We start from the raw sequence: 20,278 nt of genomic DNA, 5'->3' as shown, positions 1-20,278 counted from the left end.
TGCAAGCAAGGACTTTTCTTTTTTCTTATTTGTAATCCAGATGTTTGGCACAGTGACTGGCACAATGCAGATGCTTAATAAATGTTTACTGACTTGACTCTTTAAAATTTTTTTATTTATTTAAGGCAATGAGATTAAGTGACTTGCCCAAGGTCACACAGCTAGGCAATTATTAAGTGTCTGAGTTCACATTTGAACTCAGGTCCTCCTGACTCCAGGGCTGGTGATCTATCCACTACGCCACCTAAATTACCACCTAGCTGATTTGACTCTTTAAGCCCATTAGAAACTGTGATAATAGAATCCAGATCTCAAAGGAGAAAAGACTGTTGCAAAAATCTTTGTTTGTTGTCCTTCCAGTTTCATTCTTAAATGGTAGAACGTTTCTACTTCTTTGACTTTTGCACCAGACACTGGTCTATAGGCTGAAATAATCTTCTTGGAGGTCATTTTGAAAATACTTATCATGAGCAATGCAAAATGTTGAAATGTTTCATAAAATGATGTTGCTTTGGACACATGATAAAAAACCAAGCCTGCTAACTCTTCAAAGGAGTCAACCTTCCATTTTTCTTTTTTTTAATATATATATTTTCAATTGATTTACTTATTGTGAATTTTACAATTTTCCCCCAATCTCGATTCCTTCCCCCCACTCCCCAACAGAAGGCAGTCTCTGTTAGTCTTTACATTGTTTGCATCAACCTTCCATTTTTCTATCACTTCCTTTTGTCTATGACTTCATTACTGAAAGAACATCAGAGGGGCAGTTAGTGGTACAGTAGGGGCAGCGAGTGGATCGGGCACCAGCCCTGGAGTCAGGAGCTCATGAATTCAAATCCTGTCTCCGACACTAGCTACTACTTTGACCTTAGGCAAATCACTTAACTCCTATTGCCTCACCATTAAAAAAACAAACACATCAGGATGATGTGGTTCTGTTCCTCCAGTCAAGTTAATATTTAGAGACAGTCTATTTGGTGATTTTTCTCTCTTCTTCATTATCCCTGCCTCTATCACTGCATTGTACAGGACTGAAATCATTTTACATTTTCCTTTATCTCCTGGGCTGCTAGGCCAAAGTTCAATTCTTTTTAATTTTATTTTTAATTATTTAAGGCAATGGTATTAAGTGACCTGCACAAGGCCACACAGCTAGGCAATTATCAAGTGTCTGAGGTTGGATTTGAACTCAGGTCCTCCTGACTCCAGGGCTGGTGCTCTGTTCACTACCAAAAAATTCATTAATAAAACTTTTTTTTAATTAAGAAAGGCAGGGACTCTGTGACTTTTTGCTTAGAGGAAAATGGCAGTACTTTAAAAATCTGAACCATCTGTGTTCTTTATTTCTTTAGTCATTTTTCAAAGGATATATCTTTAGGGGGCTTGGTTCCTTTGCAAAAATTGTAAAAATTGTAAAAATAAAATATTAGACAAGAGCTCATGGTGGGTGTGGGGTGTTCAGGGAGGACTAACCCCTCTGAGGTGAGAGCCCTCCTTTCACCTTTGGTGTCAAATCAGTCACGGGATTCTCCCCTGTGGTTCTAAGACGCTGGTGCATGAGGGATGGCCACACCCTGAGAAAACCGCACTATAAGCAGGCTCCCAAGCTGAGGGTAACCAATGGTTTTCAAACCCATTGGTGAGCTAGGGGAATGTCTACTCCAATCATGTGAAGCCTTCCCTTGGTGGAATAGGCAAATGAGAGCAATTTGCTCTGTCTACTGGGAGAAGCCCACCCCTCAAAATGCAGAGGAGCCCATGTTGAGTTGAAAGCAGAAAAGTTTTATTAGGAGGAAAATCAGCCACCAGTGTAGGAGCACCAAGTACCAAGGAACCACAGCCTAGGAGAGGCAGGAAAGTTATGCTTAAAAACCACAAAGAGGAGGTAAGGGGAGGGGTTGGGCAAAGAATAGCCAGTCTCTCCCAGGAACAGGTGGTACCCAAAAGCAGGATGTTTTGCAGGAACAGCTGACCACAAAGCTGGTGTAGGCTGGCTGGGGGTGACCAGCTCAGCAAGGTCAGCCAGCAAACACCAGCGAAAGTGTCTGGGACTGAGCAAGAATTTGGTTCACTGCAGGATCCTGATGGGCTCCTTTCGGCAAACAGGCTTACCCTGTGTTAGCGTACCAGCCTCATATGATAACTCATAGAAAATAGAGGTGTTAATCTCAGGAGTATTCCAGTGGCCACGAGGGCAGCTGTAGCAGGGACTGTGGAGAATTCAGACCTTGGTCAGACAGATGCCCAGGTCAGCCACTGCATGACTCTGGAAGAGACAGTGAGGTTGATGCCTTTGTGCAACACTGCTTACATCACCTTGTGACGTCATTGGTCCTCTTCCAAAAGGTAATTTCATTTTGTTTTCATTTTACTTCCCTGAAAGTTTAATTCATTCTGAAGTCTTGACTTGCCATTGTAGCTAGTTAACACCCAGCCCCACATAAGATCCCTCAAGTTTGTGATACTTCCTGGATCTCCACAAAAGTTCTCATGAGCCCCCATCAAACTGTTTCATTTTCTTAGTCAGCCAGGAGACACAATTTAAAGCAAAAACATTCAAGTAACACAGTAAGAAAAATTTAATGAACACCCCCACACACACACACCCAAAAAACTTGGGAAATGCATACAAGTTTGCCCACCTTAATTGGAAGAATATATGCATTAAGAACATGTATGGGGGAGCACATATATAAAACCACTCTTAGCCAGGTCATGCGTGTGGAAGGGCAAATTGAACTTGCAGAGTTGCAAGATCACCAATGTTCCCTAGTGATGTCCACTCCCACCTTCTTTGACCCCCTGCTTATCAGAAGCTAGATGATATGAGTGCCTCAATTCTCATTTTCAGTTAAAGTGTATAGAGAAATCCCTTTTATCTTCATGTCTTTCACCCTTTGTTCTCTCCATGTTAAGAAGTTACATTACCATCCCCAGTTTTTACTAGTTGAGGGAGCAGAGACAAGAGCAACTCAGTTACTCACACAATGAGATAAGCACCCCCCCATCATACTAATGCATTTCAATATGTTTTATGCTCTCATTGACACAGAAAATTAGAATTCAGAGGCATGCACATCATCTAGCTTCCTGTCAAGGGCTGGGTCAATGGATGTGGCTATGACCCCATAACCAGAGGCCATGGTTTAAGTGTTATTACCAGCATAGCAGAGGAAATGAGGATCTGGGGGTAAAGACAGAGAGGGGAAAATGCAAGCATTGTACAAACATTAGCTCATTTGGGCTCCATAATAACTTTGTCCACAGTTATGTTATTATCTCATTTTACAGATAAGAAAACAGAGACTGAGAAATTGAGAAATACAAGCTAAGTGGCTGAGTCAGGATTGGAACATTTAGTGGGTGAAGTAGATAGAGTCACTGAGTTAGGAGTCAGAAATCCAGCCCCAGACACTTCCTAGCTGGGTGACCTGGGCAAGTTACTTGATTTCTGTCTGCCTCAGTTTCTCCATTTGTAAAATAGAGCTAATAATTGAACCTCTCTCCCAAGATTGTGGCAAGGACAAAATACAAGATGATTTCTGTGAAGTGCAAATCTCAAAGTGCCAAATAAATGCTAGCTATTCCTGAGTCAAACAGTCTTAACATGCTGCCACCCACCTACCTTATATATTCACCGGGTACAAATGAGAGATATCAGACATAGAGCCAGAAGGTGCCGTCCCTCTAATGTAACCCACTCAGTCTACAGAGTAGAAGACAGAGGTCTAGAGAGGGGAGGGGATTTGCCCAAGGTCTCACAGGTAGTCATTGGTAGAGCTGCCACTCGACTCTCAGTTGTTTGAGTGATACTGCCATGTATCTCTTGGAGTTCAGAACCTGCAGAGATCACTGTGGTGGGAGGTTTGGGCAGGGACCTGAAGGATGAGGAATATTAGTAGGAGCCTTACTGGAGTTCTTGTGAAAGACATATCAAAGTCATATTGATGGACCTGGGGTCCCATGGGTCCCATCTTAGTCTTGAATTGTTCGGATGCACAGAAGCAATGGAGAAGACTGGAGATATAGTCCTGTGAAGATGGTGGCTGGACAGTTCTGAAAATGCAACTTGACCACAAGCCTATTATACTTGATTTGCGGATCTTTTTTTTTTTTTTAGGTTTTTGCAAGGCAGTGGGGTTAAGTGACTTGCCCAAGGCCACACAGCTAGGTCATTATTAAGTGTCTGAGATTGGATTTGAACCCAGGTCCTCCTGACTCCAGGGCCGGTGCTCTATCCACTGCGCCACCTAGCTGCCTCCATTTGAGAACATCTTATTGGTTTCCATGCAGGATCCTCTACCTCATCAAGCATTGATTCATTTTCCTTTGTCCTGGAATATTTATTCCCAAAGGTTTGCACTCATTTGACAGATCTGGAGACGTAACCCATTCCTTTATTAATATCTTCCCTGCGGTTTTTCTGCTTATGCACAAGGTCTTGAATTGGGTTCCCCTTTCAACCTTTAGAATTTCAGTCTTTTTTTTTCTTATTTCCTCAGCTAGATAAAGAAGAAGGGGAGAGGGGCGACTAGGTGGCACAGTGGATAGAGCACCGGCCCTGGAGTCAAGAGGACCTGAGTTCAAATCTGGTCTCAGACACTTAATAATGACCTGGCTGTGTGGTCTTGGGCAAGCCACTTCACCCCGTTTGCCTTGCAGAAAAACCTTAAAAAAAAGAAGACAGGGAGAGATAGGCTATTCCAACTGAAGGGGCAGATGGACGCTCTTCTATTTTGTGTCAATGAGAGGATGGGACAATCTCTGCTAAGTGTGCTATGACATACTTTGCATCTGTGAGTTCACCTAGTGAGGCCAAAGTTGAAGAGAAGGTCCTGGCCTCCAACCCCATTATGGAGTCAAATGGAAATGTTAAAAACCATCAGGAATGATAACAGCCACCATTTTGGAAAATGTATTATTAAGACTGGCAGACTCCAAGGTAGACACTGGTTATGTAGTAAGAGGTGGCTTGCATAGCAGTTTCTGAAAGAGATGAATCCTAATCCCTGAAGAATTTTCAGCCAAAATTATTGTAGTTGTTGAAAGTTCTGGACTCTGACTTGTTCAAACTGTCACGATCCATAGCAAATCTGAAATAGTTGTTTGGGAGTCCCACAAACCTCCTATGAGTCTTTATCCTGCAGGAGAATATATTAGGAGTTATGGGCTACTTTGTCATATTTTAAGAATCTCTCAGTTTATGCTTCTGAGCCTTTTATGACAGAGTTTGGGTTTTGGGGGGGGGGTTAGGTTTTTGCAAGGCAAATGGGGTGAAGTGGCTTGCCCAAGGTCACACATCTAGGTCATTATTAAGTGTCTGAGTTCAGATTTGAACTCAGGTCCTCCTGATTCCAGGGTGGATTCTCTATCCACTGCACCACCTAGCTGCCCCTCATACCTAAATTTTGTTTAAGAGATTTTCTCCAGCAGGAGCTAGAAGAGATCTTCCCAGAATCACATCAGGTGAAGACAATGAGCCAGTGAGTCTCCCAAAAACCCTTTTAGGGGGTCAGGTTTCCCCCAAACTGAATCTAGTCTGATTCCAGGACAGGAGTCCTTTGTAGAAGGGCATAGTCCTATGGTGATCCTGTAGTGTGGAGCGTGAAGGGGGAGGAGGATACTGCAGGAACAGGACTGTGATGTTAAAAAAAAAAATCCCAGATAAAGCATTCCAGTTTTTAAATGAAAAAATAAAAAAAAAATTTATTCTCTGAAGAAAGGCGCAATAAAGCCCAGAACACAGCAATTTACAACGGCATCAACAAAGACTTGAGCTCATTTAGTCAGATCGACAAAGACATTATATTACATTAGCTGCTTTGACGATCAACCTGTGATGAATGAAAGGTACTGCATGATCCGAAAAGTCATCTTCTAAATTTGGAATGTGAGCTGGGACACAGGCACTGGAGGAAACCCAATGCAGAGAGATTTTGGGGGGCAGCTAGATGGCACAGTGGCCCTGGAGTCAGGAGGACTTGAGTTCAAATCTAGCCTCAGACACAATAATTACCTAGCCGTGTGACCTTGGGCAAGTCACTTAACCCCATTGCCTTGCAAAAACCAAAAAAAAAAAAAGACTTTGGAAAAACCAAAACAACAGGAGGACGATTTTTTAAATTGTTATTTTTTGCTCAACTAATCCTCAGAGGCATGAATACTACTTTGTCCTCATTTTGCATGCCAGAGGTCATCCGGTAAGTCTGTTTTGCTGGAGACCATGATATAATGGAAAGAATGATGATGTCTCAAGATGTGGTTCCAAATCCTGATCTAGTCTCTTATTAGTTTATTTCCCTGTCTGAGGTTCAGTGGAAGACCCCTGGAGAATATGGGCGTTTTCTTTTTTGAGAGCAAGAGGCACAGGGATAGTGGAATTAGAGTAAAAAAAAAAATCTTTGTTCAAATTCTTTGGTTCTGACTATCTATGTGACCTTAGGCAATCCATTTTCCCAACTTTAACCTGGTCCCAAAAGTCAGTGATTTGGGACCTTCTCCTTAGTGGTAGAGATGAATACCTTGTCCAGAAGGAGGGGCAGGGCAGTCTTGGGGAGAGCAGAAGGGTGTCTTCAGTCTTCTTCAGCCTTCCTCAGGTTTTTGATTTGGAAGCTTCTGGCTTCCAGTTTCAAGAGGAAAGATGGAGGAGCCTAAGTGCACTGCAGGTTAGTGAAGGAAAAGGATGGGAAGACGTGAGAGGAGCTGGCAGCCTCTATCGAGGCCTTAACCCCAGCGCATTATGTTAGAGTTTCTCCTTGGGGGAGATCCAGGACTCTCCCTCTTGGCTGAGTAGTTACCTCATTGCCAGTGGGACAGTGGCTTTCCTGTCTTCTCTCCGCTATTTATTCTCCTGTGTATGTCTTCTTTGAATTCTGGTTGGGGGTTTTTGCAAGGCAATGGTGTCAAGTGACTTAGCCAAGTTCACAGAGTTAGGTAATTATTAAGTGTCTGAGGCTGGATTTGAACTCAGGTCCTCCTGACTCTAGGACTGGTGCTCTATCCACTGAGCCACCTAGCTGCCCCTGATTTCTGGGGTTTTTTAATGAATTAGATTGGGGGGGCACTCAGGAGTATTATAGTACATAGAGCACTGGATCTGAAGTCATATACTTTGTCTTGCTGAGTTCAAATCCAGCCTCAGACACTTAGCAGCTGTGTGACCCTGGTACGACGCACTTAACCAGATTGACCTCAGTTTTTTCATCTCTAAAATGAACTGGAGAAGGAAATGGCAAACTAATCCAATATCTTTGCCAGGAAAATCTCAAATGGGTGCCTGAAGTCATATACAGCTGAAAATGATTTGGCTAAATAGGCTTCTTGGCTACTTACTAGTATTTTGTAGGCAAGGAATCAAGTCTTGGATATTAAGCTTGAGGTCTTCCTACACCCCCCCCCCAATAATGACACAGCAATAAGAAGTTAGATTGAACCTGTTAATATCCCCAAGGTTAATAATATTTAAGGGAGAAGAAAGATACAATTCTAGCCTGGTACCCCCTCTCTCTGAAGGGAGCAGAGTGGTCTCTGACCCCAACTTGCATCTTCTCCTGGCAGGAATTAAAGACTTCCTTGGGGAAGAGTGAGGAAAGAAGGGGCTAGAGATGCCTATTCTGCCTCCTTTCCAGCCACATACAAGGCTAGGCCCTTGCCACAGATGGCGTCTCTCAACAGGTGGGGCACCATCATTGGTACACTAGAATCGTTGGTTTAGAGCTGGGAAAGGACCTTCAAGATCATCAAATCAAGTCTCCTCCATTTTCCACATAAGAAAACTGAGACCCATAAAAAGGAATTGACTTGCCTTAGATCAGAGTTTTAATTTAATTTAATTAACCCAGATAACCTGATAATGATCCTTGGTCACTGGGGCCTTCTCAATGGGGATAGAGCTCTGGGCTTGAAGTCAGGCCTGAGTTCAAGTCCAGCCTCAGATACTTCCAAGCTATACGACCCCTAGCCTAATGCCTTATCCTGTTTATCTCAATTTCCTCTTCTAAAAAATGAGCTGGAGAAGGAAATGGAAGTCATGTCACTATCTCTGCCAAGAGAACTCCAATGGGGTCATGGAGAGTTGGACGCGAGCAAACAAAAACAACGATGCTTGGAAATATTTCCTTTTACATGCTTTTGCTTTGCTTCCTGCCAACAATACTGCTTAGAATCACATACTATATTTGAACAGATTCAGATTTAGGAAGCACCTTCCTAAGAATACCTTTCTTGTTTTAAGAAAGGTAGAATACAGTCCCTGCCCTCAAGGAGCTTACCGTCTGATGGGAGAGATAGCAAGGCAACAGACAGGTACAAACAAGATACAACATCATTTCAGCTTCTCTTTTTATTTTGAACCAAGTAACCGGCAACAAAACAAACTTTTGAATATAACTACACATTTTAAAAAAAAAACCATATACTAAACTCTAAACTTAATTATTTAGAGTTTGTTTTCTTTGAATGTACAAAAACATAATAATCCAATCGAATATTGATAGGGCAGGCATTATTTTGTACTGTGCTATAGAGGGCAGCAGAGAGAACATGAAGAGTTTTCATAAAACCGATTTTTCAAAATTGGATCATATTTTTATAAGAATAATATTGAAATTAGAGATTATATTTCTGACTGAGAAGTTGGTGAGTTATAAATCATTGATATGTCCCCAATGATTTGTCTTCAAGAGAAAAATTTGATAACTCTATCTTCCAGAGTCATTTTAAATGGGAAATTAAGCTCTGAGTCCTAGGAAATGGGGATAAATATAGTGGACAGGATGATTATATGGAAGCATATAAAAATTCTGACAAACAAATTTGGCCTCAAATTTACATGTTCACTATAATAGGGATTAAGCAATTAATTCACCATAATTTTATCTTAATGCTCCCTAATTCCCTTTTATTTTAAATACTATTCATTGCTACTGTTTGTTTTTACATTACCAAACAGATTCATCCTTTCTCCTTCCCCTACCCAGAGTGCCATCTCTTGTAACAATGAATATAAAAAAATAAAGAAAAAACACAATTGGGCAAAATTACCCAAAATATCAACTCTTTTAAACCATCGTTCCCTACTTCTGCAAGTAGAGGAGGGTGGTACGTTTTATAACTCCTTTTCAATCTCAATTTAGAGAAAATTAGTCAGATGGTTCTGTTCTCATGTTTGAAAAGACATCCAGGAAAACTAGAAGGGTGCTTCTTTTTTCCCTTTGAAATTCCTCTGTCTAACACATGTCCAAACATATTCTGTTGATTTTAGGATTGTGGTTGTCCCTTCCTTCATCACTGCGTATGGCAGAAACATGTCTGGGAAAGACACAACTCTAGCCTTACCATCAATCAACAAACATCTCTTAAGCTTTGTGACAGAACCTAAGCTAGGCACCTGGGGCTACAAGTCCAAAGAATGAAACGATGCTTACTCATCATGCTTTGAATTCTAATGAGGGAGACAGTGAGGACATTTATGAGGATATAGAGAATAAGAATTTATCCCTCCTTTCACCAAGGAGGAAACTGAGGTCCAGGAGTTTAAGTGACTTGGATGAGGTCACATAAATATGGTACACATCTCAGGAGAGATTTAAACTCCAGTCCTCTGACTCTTTCTAGCTGGGTGTCCTGGGACCTGGACTTTCTACTATTCTGGGAGGTGCTACCACTGAAGGGAGGTCTTGGGGACAGTGACTGAGGGTAATTGTGTTTCCTGATTCACTTAAAAAAATAGTACTAACTTTGTTTTTATATCATCTTAATTTCCATATTTATTCATCATTTCTCCTTCCCCTACTCAGAGAGCCATCTCTTATATCAAGTGAATATAAAACAAAAAAGAAGAAAATCTAATTGAGCATTCAGGAGGACCAAGAGGTCTTACATGAAGGGAGACCATCAAAGCCCTTGCCCTGGCTGATACAGGAATTATTTCCATGCCCTATTTGAGACCTGGACTCCTTTCATGTCATTCTTTTTTTTTTAATTTTACAATTTTTCCCCTAATCTCACTCCCCCCCCCACAGAAGACAGTTTGTTAGTCTTTACGTTGATTCCATGCTACACATTGATCTAAATTGAATGTGATGAGAGAGAAATCATATCCTTAAGGAAGAAAAATAAAGTATGAGAGATAGCAAAGTTACATAACAAGATAACTTTTTTTTTAAGTTAAAGGTAATAGTCTTTGGTCTTTGTTCAAACTCCACAATTCTTTCTCTGGATACAGATGGTATTCTCCATCACAGACAGCCCCAAAATTGTCCCTGATTGTTGCACTGATGGAATGAGCAAGTCCATCAAGGTTGATCATCACTCCCATGTTGCTGTTAGCGTGTACAGTGTTTTTCTGGTTTTGCTCATCTCACTCAGCATTAGTTCATTCAAATCCTTCCAGGCTTCCCTGAATTCCCATCCCTCCTGATTTCTAATAGAACAATAGTGTTCCATGACATACATATACCACAGTTTGCTAAGCCATTCCCCAATTGATGGACATTCACTCAGTTTCCAATTCTTTTCCACCTCAATATTTTGTACAATATTTTGTACCCTTTTTCATCATCTCTTTAGGGTATAGACCCAATAGTGATATTGCTGGATCAAAGGGGATGCATATTTTTGTTGCCCTTTGGGTGTAGTTCCAAATTTCTCTCCAGAGAGGTTGGATGAGTTCACAGCTCCACCAACAATGTAATAGTGTCCCAGATTTCCCACAACCCTTCCAACAATGATCATTGTCCTTTCTGGTCATATTGGCCAGTCTGAGAGATGTGAGGTGGTACTTCAGAGATGCTTTAATTTGCATTTCTCTAATAAATAATGACTTAAAACAATTTTTGTTATGACTATGGATCACTTTATTTCCTCACGTAAATTGCCTCTGCATAGCCTTTGCTTATCATGTCATTCTCCTAACTCAAGACTCTTTGAAGATGGCGATGCCCAGGAAATTGAGAGCCTGCAAAGAGACAGGAGAGAACGATTGGTGCCTAAATGAGGCAGATTCAGGAGCCAAGGGGGAGGAGCTGCCTGGTTGATCTGTTTAAGAACAGGAGAGAGGGGAGGTGAAGGAAGGCCACTGAGGCAGAGGTGATCATCAGCAGACCACAACAGTTTTTGAAAAGAACTCATTTCTGGGGCTAGTGGCAAGGCTGGAGAGCTGAGCTGCAGGGACTTTTCAATGAGAGGGGTGGGGGGGCTTCCAAAGGAAACAGAAGGCATCAGTCCAAATCACGAATTCCCTAATTGACCACATTCTCCCATTGGCTGTGAATGGAATTGAGTTTCATTTCATGAACTTCCTTTGTTTGTCCCTGAAGAGGTGAAAGCTGCCCCCCTTGACTTGTATGTGTCCATAGATTCCTAGTTTTGAGGGTGGCTGCATTCCATCTGTGGGCAACAGGCCGGTGGCAGTTGTCTGATTCCATTTAGCTAATCTTAATAGCAGGCTCCAGTTTTTCTGCCTCAAAGTAAAGTTCAGTAAGGCATGCTAGAATGGTTGCTTGGTGTTTGATTGACTTGATTATTCTCTTCTCCTGAAGCCAGAGCACATTGAGATGCGTCCGATCTAGGGAGGAAGCAGGGTTTCCCAATGGTGACATGAGAGCCATTCTGCCGAGACAGAGGGGTGCTGACCATATACTAGTCTTAGACCAATGACTCCAAAGTGGCTGCCCTATTAAAAGACTTGAGGTGACCTGTGGTGCAGTGGATAGAGCACCAACCCTGGAGTCAAGAGGACCTGAGTTTGAATCCAATCTCAGACACATAATAATTGCCTATATGTGTGACCTTGGGCAAGTCACTTAACCCCATTGCCTTAAATAAAAAAAGAAAAAAGAAAAGAAATAAAAAGAGGTGACTGGGTCTCTGGGTACCATTGATCCATCTCCCTCTGGATTGGGTGGGTAGAATTCATAATCTCCAGGGTGAGCATGGGACTTTCCAATGGCCCTTAAGGGAATATAATGAACTGAGGCCAACAGCATCACCTAATAGCTAATAAAACCCATGATTTTGTTTGAGTATCCATCATTTCTGGCTATGTATATTCTCTCTAATAGAGTTACAATTCTCAAGAGTTATGAGACTCTTTCTCCCAAGTGGGTATATAGCCAGTTTCATTATATTGAATAGCAGTTTTTTTTTTAACCTTTTCATAAATAGCTATTAAAACCCCTGATTCTCCTCCTCAGGGACCATTTTCTCATCTGTAGAGAGACTGAGATTAGCATCAAGTTTCTCAGTCCCATATGACTGACCTCCTGGGCTTCACTATCTCTGGAAACTCATCATTCTGCAAGATATAATCAGTTCCCTCTGGCCTTGGGGATGGACATCTGGCAGCTCCCTCCAGATCTCTTCCACTCAAGGAGATCATTCAAAGAATTCACCTGGGGGCAGCTAGGTGGCGCAGAGGATAGAGCACCAGCCCTGGATTCAGGAGTAGCTGAGTTCAAATCTGGCCTCAGACACTTAATAATTGCCTAGCTGGGTGGCCTTGGGCAAGCCACTTAACCCCATTGCCTTACAAAAACCAAAAAATTCACCTGATTCTTTCTCACTGGAATCCTCTATTTGAAGCTGATGACCTCTAGAAACTCAATCATTCTACAAGAAGAAATCTCTTCTGAAACCCCCACCTCCTCAGATCATCTCTACATCCCCACCACCATCTCCCCCCAATCAGTGTCTTTGTCCATGTTGTCAGCCCCATGAGACCGGGAGCTCCTTGAGGACAGGGACTGTCTTTTGCCTTTCCTTGTATCTCCATGTGATTAACCTAGTGACTATCAGACACTAGCAGGTGCTTCTTAAATATTTTTTGATTTCTCTGTCTCTGACCCTCATTGAGAGGGGAGCCCCTTGTTATGCTTTAAACAGTTACCAGGAGAAGCATTCATAACATACCCTCTTTTATAGGGCAGGACATCGATAAGGGAACGAGTCAGCAGGAGATGAAACACAAGCAGAGCTGGGGACGAGATCAGGAAAAACTTTGGAGGGGATTTCTAGATTGTTCTAGGGATTTGGATGGAATTTTTGGAAGACATTGCCCTGACCTTCAATTGCTCAGTGAGGAGCATAAATACAGTGACAAATTGAGAGGATATGAGGCATCAGAGCAGAGGTTGGACAGATATGAGGGGCAGAGGCAGGAGTGGTAACTAGTACCTAGCCCATGATCCATGCCTTTGGAAACAACTATGGCCCTCACCTTGAAAGGTCACCACTGCCCAGGTCCTGGACCCCAGTTAACATCAGCTTTCAGACTGTGTTTTCTGTTCTTTGCTTTTCTTCCCCTCCTTATAATATCCTCACATAATTAAAAGGGACCCATGCTGTGCCATCATCAGGTTATACTAATTTATTAAATATTATTGCCAGTAACTCTCTCTCCCCAGTCTTCCATCTGATTCTCAGCTAATTTAGCAGCTCAGAGTGCTTAGATATTTAAATTTTAAAATGGTAAATCTTTAAAAAAAAAAACTGTCTTCACAAATTCCTTTAAAGACAAACCCTTCAGAGCAGAGATTTAGGGTTAAAAAGGCCTTTAGAGATCATCTAAGCCAGCCTGGTCATTTTAAAGATGAGTCTGGGAGATCCTGAGAGGTCACACAGCTTCTACCAAGGCTGATTTTTCCTGACAAATATCCATGATCATAACTGTGGCATTACCCAATATCAGCTGGTGACCCAGTGGACTTGGGGTCAGGAAGACTTGAATTCAAACCCAGCCTCAAATATGTACTAGCTGAGTGACCCTAGTCAAGTCACTTGACCACTGCCTGCCTCAGTTTCCTCATTTGTAAAATAGGGACAATAATAATAATACCTGCCTCTCAGGGTTGTTGTGAGGACCAAATGAGACAATAGCTGTCAAGCGCTATCTATCATCATTTTTATATGATATTATGTGATCTGAGGTATGAGCTACGCCCCTCAGGTACATCTCGGGACAATGCTGATGACTCTCTGCTACCAACTAGTCTCCTATGACTTTTCTCTCCCTGGGTTCAAATGCATGCTCTGGAGCATGACCATGGAGAAATGACCAAAAATGACGAACATGTGGGCCTAATGAAAATGTACATTTACTGCCCTGTTGACCACTTAGAGAGACTGGTGATGGAAAGAGGCTGGTGGGAAAATGTGTAGCTTTTGAATATGCAGGTGGATGAATGTCAAAAGTCTTTCATAATATGGAGTTGGAAAACTAAAACTAAATATATATGTGTGTGTGTGTGTGTGTGTGTGTGTGTGTGTGTGTGTGTGTGATAGAAATTATCAAAACTCTTTTTAAGATTTAGTCCTGATCCTGGAGGGGTCACATTGTCCAGCTTCCCATTTTTCATTCTTGAAGAATAAATTTATAGACTTGGTCAAAAAAAAAGCAATATTCATATCAAATAACACATAAAAGCAGAGAAATTTTTTAACAAAGCCCACAAGGTAATGATGGGGTTTTAAGCTAGGTTTCCTGCTTTCTCTTCTTATAATCTGTCCTGAGAATTTGCTGAAAAGAGAGATTGAGATGTAAACTGGTGGAAATTTTCCCAGCTCCATGTTCTGGGAAACCGGAAGGAGAAAGAGCTGTTGAAATCGTTCCCCCTCCCCAAGTGTTTGTCTGGCTACAGTTGGCATAACTGGCACAGTGGCCAGGTCAGCCTGGGCTATGCCCTTCATTGCCCTCGTCTTCTCATATTCTCTCCCATCCCCACCTTCTCTCTCAGGGCCTCAGTTTCTTTCTTTGTAAAATGAAATGGAAAAACCCAACAAATAGAGCAAGTATCCACATCATCTCAGATAATAACAATCACCAGCATCAGCATCATCTTCTATTACCTACAAACAGGCTCATCTATTCCTGAAGACAGATCCCTCTATTCCTGCTGTCTCTAGTTCTACATTTCTTCTTCCTTTTGTGGCTAAACTATTGCAAGAGCTTCCTCATTGTTCTCTCAGCTTCCAGGGTCTCCCTTTGTGGACCCGCCCTCCACACAATGAGATTCTTAAAATATGCCAAAGGGATATTTTAAAAATACTGATGTGGTCATATTGCTCTCCTGCTCAAGAAGTAATTGGTTGTCTTGGGAATGAAATGCAAACTCCTCTGCTTGGAGCCCCTCATGAATTGGTCTCAACTTATCATTAAGCAATATTTCCATTCACACACTTTTTGGTCCATCCAAACTGGGTTTCTTGTTCCTCACACACACAAAATGTCATATGCAGACCTTGGCATAGTGTGTCAGTCTTACCTGGACAGCACACCTGCCTTACCTATGCCTCCTTCAAAACTCAGCTCTTATCTGAATCCTTCCTGGACAACAGGTAGTGAGCTGGGTGCTGTGATTCCATCTGACAGGTTTTCACAATGTGGAAGGCGTGTGTGTGTGTGTGTGTGTATGTGAAGAGAGAAAAAAACAGAGACAGAGACTGAGAGAGACAGAGATACAATGGGTGTTTGCATATGTGTGGGATTTGTTTCTTGGATGATGCTAGAACAAGGCTTTACAGATGCAAACCATTAATATTAATGGACTGTTTTGATTAGAAAGGGTGAAAACCTTTTATTATTGATCTAATTTTTAAGACCATTGGGAAGATGATGGATTCATACATATTCATTGGCATAAGAATAAAGAATTCATTTCAAATAGACTATGTGACACACCCAGGAGCAGGAATTCTCATTATACTATCACTAATTCAAGATCATTAAGAGGTGATGGAAGAATTGTTCAACCAAGACAGCCCATTACTGGGCTGATTAGAACAAAAGAAGGCGTACTCATCAGCTAACTGTTTATGCCTTACCCCTTCACTCTCTATTATAGAGCAGAAGTATAAGGGACAAAGTTATCCTCAAAGTGCGCTATTTAAGTCCCACAGGCATGGAAGACGGGCCTTCAGATGGGAATGCAGGCAAAGAATAAGGTCACATTTGGTAAGATTTGTTGTTGTTGTCGTCCCACCATCTGCCACTTGGGTCCTGGGAGGGCTATTTCTCTAACTCCACTGTGCCATTCCTTTGATTGCTGGACTGTCTAAAATCATTTAAATATTTAAATGAAGCCAACTGAACAGCAGAACACAGTTCCATTGAAACCAATAACCTCTTATTTACAAAGTCAGTGTTATTCCCAACCCAGTACACTACTATATTTGACTTGTAACATGTTTTTTCTTAAATATACAATATTAAACTTTGCTTTAAAACATTTGGAAACCATGAACAATAGCTCCCTCGGCAATACAAAATGGCACCATAGCATTAGAAAAACAAAAAGTCTATTATCAAAGCATTTGGTTTCAAGAAGGACTGGTTTTCTGTCTCTTTAATTATCACAGGTCTTTTGATATAAATCTGGAAGGTATTTAGATGTCAGCCAGTTCAGTCATCACATTTTAACGATGAAGGAAGTGAGACTTAGAATGAGGTGAGGGGAGCTGTGGTGGAATGATTTGACCAAAGTCATAGACAAACAAGAGAGGAAGCCTAGCCCCAGTGCAGAGAAGTCAAGCAGCCTTCCTAATCAGGAATCAATCAATCAATCAATCAATCAATATTCCTTAGGAACTTGCCAGGTGCTAACTAGATGCTGGGGGCACACAAAGCAAAGACAAACAGTTGATGCCTTCTAGGACCAACTCACACTCCACCCTGGAGAAAAGTGCATTGGAGAAAGACAGGGGGAGAGAGAGAGAGAGAGAGAGAGAGAGAGAGAGAGAGAGAGAGAGAGAGAGAGAGAGAGAGAGAGAGAGAGAGAGAAAACAGAGACAGAGATAGAGACAAAGAGAAAAGAATTTGGCAAACCATTGGGAGGAATAGGAAAGGTTTTGTGAAGACTAGGAGTTCTTTAATTTGGGAACTGGGAACTTTTTCCCTTGTATTTTGAATAGTGTATTTTAACATAATTGATTTCCTTTGTCGTTGGCAGAATAGTGGATAGAATGCTGAACTCGGCATGTAGAAGATCCATTTATATCCTGCCTTAGACACTAGCTAGATGGATGACCTTGGGCAAGTCACTTCTAAGATCTTTTCTCCTCAACTGACAACATTGAGAAGGGTAGCACTAGAGGGTTTACCTATATCTACATACTCACAGATGCATGAAAGTATTAAAATATGCAGTGGAACAAGGTCTGCTATTCTCAAACTTCAGACTAAATGGGACCAAAAACAATGACTGAAACAAAGCCTAAATTCACCCTCTACTTTTAGCAGAATCTAAATTAAATCTACATTTAATTACATCTAAATTTAAAAAAGTCAACTAGACCCATTGTTTGATTAAATTAAACATCAAAACAGTCAAATCCTAGGTGCCCTAGCCAAAGAATCAAACCAAGTAGGGACCTAGGAAAAAATAAAGGCAGAAAAGAGTCCTGACTTTAATCATCTTAACCCATATTGACTAAACTTCTAACAATATACACCAATGGGGCAAGATTATAAAAGAGGTACAGCCATAGACTGGCTAATTTTTTCATGTTTGATAACAATAAGGTCTTCTCTGATGTCTCATATAATACGGAATTGACTTCAATTGGAGACACAACCACTGGACCACAAATTTGGTTTGGGTAATAGATTGTAAAAGTCTGGCATTGGAGTACCAGCCTAAATAATTCTGGGGAAGTTCATCAATAGGCCATGAATTGATTAATTTTGTCCCCAGATTCTCTTAAAGATGTGTAATAAATCATAGATGAGTTGTTTTCTGCATCAGTGATGGGAATACCCACATTGACAGACTCGGAGATCACTGAAATCTCCAAGTAGATAGGTGATTTCAATGGAGTAGGTACTTAAGCCATTAATGTCTAGAGATTACAACTTTTCCATGTCTTCTTACCTTTGGGTAATTTTTCCTAATTCTTGTTAAAAAAAAATATTCCAGAAGAGACCCATTCAAGACATAAAATGATTTCCTCTGATTTTTCACATTCTCAGTGGTACTAATTTCCTCCTTGGGTAATTCATTGATGATCTCCCAGCCTCCCTCCATGCTTCCAAGGTTCATATCTTTTTTTTTTAAAGAAAGATTTCATTTATTTTGAGTTTTACAATTTTTACCCCATTCTTGCTTCCCTCCCCCCACCCCCACAGAAGGCAGTCTGTTAGTCTTTACATTGCTTCCATGGTATGCATTGATCTAAGCTGAATGTGATGAGAGAGAAATCATATCAAGGTTCATTTCTTTTGACCCTCGATATAGACTATCAAGATTGTCTTAGGCCATTTTTTTGGCAGAGATAATGAGCATTTTTATTTCTTTGTTCCACAAATAAACTGGCGAAATAGTTGTATCCCATGGGCTTATCAAACAGACCAAATCCCATATCTTCATCAGCCTCTTCCTTGGCTTCTACTTTGGCTGGAGCGACAGCAGCTGGTGCAGCAGCAGCTGGAGCTGCAGCCACAGGGGCAGCCACTGCAAAGGCTGAAGGGTCAGCCAGAACAGCCTTCACCTTTTCAGCAAGCGGGAAACTGCACTCAGTCTCCACAGCTACAGCCAAGACCACTTGTACCCATTGATGATAGAGTGGGGCACTGATGCAACAGTTGGGTAGCCAATCTGCAGACAGACGCTGGCAATGTTACGGACACCCTCTAAGAAGCGAAGGTGCAAGGTCTCCTCTGTGATGTCCAGCACTTCAGGGTTATAGATGCTGCCATTGTCAAACACCTGCTGAATGATCAGCCCAAAGGAAAACGGGGAGATATTCAGCATGTTCAACAAGGTGGCCTCGCTGGCGCCCACTTTGTCTCCAGTCTTAATCAGCTGCACATCACTCAAAATTTCAATGGTGCCCCTGGAAATCTTGGTGGTGATACCCAGAGCTTGGAAGAAGGAAGTCTTCTCAGGACCCAGACCAGTGTTCTGGGCTGGCACTGTGACATCACATGGGACGATGGCACCAGCACGGGCAGCAGCTGGTACCTTATTGGCCAGAAGCATATCCCTAATCTCAGTCAGATCTTCCTTGGTGAATGCAAAACCCACATTCCCATGGATATGAGGCAGCAGTTTCTCCAGGACAGGGTTATTCTCCAGATGCCCACGATTGGCTTTGCGCATCATAGTGTTTTTTTCCCATCAGCACTACGGCCTTCCCACAGAGGGACATCCGGATCTGCTGCATCTACTTGGGGCCCACGTTGTCTGCTCCCACAATGAAGCATTTTGGATGATCATCCAAAAGTTGGATGATCTTGAGGAAATAATTGGATTTCCAGGTAGCCCTGTCTTCCCTGGGCATCTCGAAGGTGCTTCAGGGATTGCCACTTGGGGTTTAAAGACGATGTCACTAGCACGAGGACGCCTGGAGAGAGCTGTGCCATTTATTTTTTATCCACAAAGTTGCCATCAGCAATGTGCTGCAGCCCCATATGAAAACCATACAAGAAAGTCTTTCTTTTCCATGATTGAGATGCTTTATAGCTCTCTGTCTTTTGGTATCCCTGTGGAAGAGTATTAGTTTAACAGGAATCCTGCCCAATTGTAGAATTCTGAGTTCAGAATGAGTAGGGCCCAAGCGCCCCCACTGGTGTCTGTTCTACCAAGGGACCAGGCAGGAACCAAATCAAATTCCAACAACTATATTTGGAATAGAATAGCAAAGTAAATAATTGGAAAAAACCATTTGATAGATCATCTTCAGTTCGCCAGTCACAGATGGGCATAATCTGTGGATTCATTCATGATGAAGCAAAGGGAACAAACCTCCGGGAAAGTGCCATTAGGAGATAAGGGAGGGTTGACTTTGATGCTACGGTTGGGGAAATCTCTTTACGTTCTCCTGAACCTGTGATTGGCTGCTTCTGGGGGTCTACATCTTGTATCTCCTTGACAGGACTCAGGGAGCCTCTTATTGGGGTCGTAGCCCCCCGCCCCCCCAGCTCGGTAGCCCAGGCTGAGTACTCCATCTCTGGAGAAGTCCATCGCCAAGACTCTACCTTCTGCCATGGCTCTCTGCCGCCACCTGCTGCCCCTCCCCTGAGTGAGGTTACTCAGAAAACCCCAAGTGAGTCCATTTTCAACTCTCTCATCCGCTCCCCTAGTCGGGGCTCCACAGGCAAGAGGGAAGTTTCTTTTCCACATGGAAAGTCCCCGACCTTTACCCTTTACAGAGTTAGGGGGACTGAATTCTTTCCCCTGTCTCAGGGTGAAGACAAAGAGCTCATCACATGGTCAACCCCCTCCGCTGAAGCTTTGTGAGGCAGGAGAAGAAAAGAAGAACTTAGTTTTTATTTTTTTTTTAA

General features: G+C 42.1%; 1 pseudogene; it reads right to left on the bottom strand.

Annotated features, from left to right (window-relative positions):
* Nucleotides 1-18,234: 18,234 nt before the first annotated feature.
* Nucleotides 18,235-19,317, bottom strand: LOC141522606 (large ribosomal subunit protein uL10 pseudogene; annotated as a pseudogene).
* Nucleotides 19,318-20,278: the final 961 nt, after the last annotated feature.

This window comes from Macrotis lagotis, chromosome 4 (genome assembly GCF_037893015.1).
Source record: "Macrotis lagotis isolate mMagLag1 chromosome 4, bilby.v1.9.chrom.fasta, whole genome shotgun sequence".
Classification (NCBI taxonomy): Eukaryota; Metazoa; Chordata; class Mammalia; order Peramelemorphia; family Peramelidae; genus Macrotis; species Macrotis lagotis.
The sequence above is the reverse complement of the archived record's forward strand: the minus strand, read 5'-3'. Positions and strand labels throughout refer to the sequence as shown.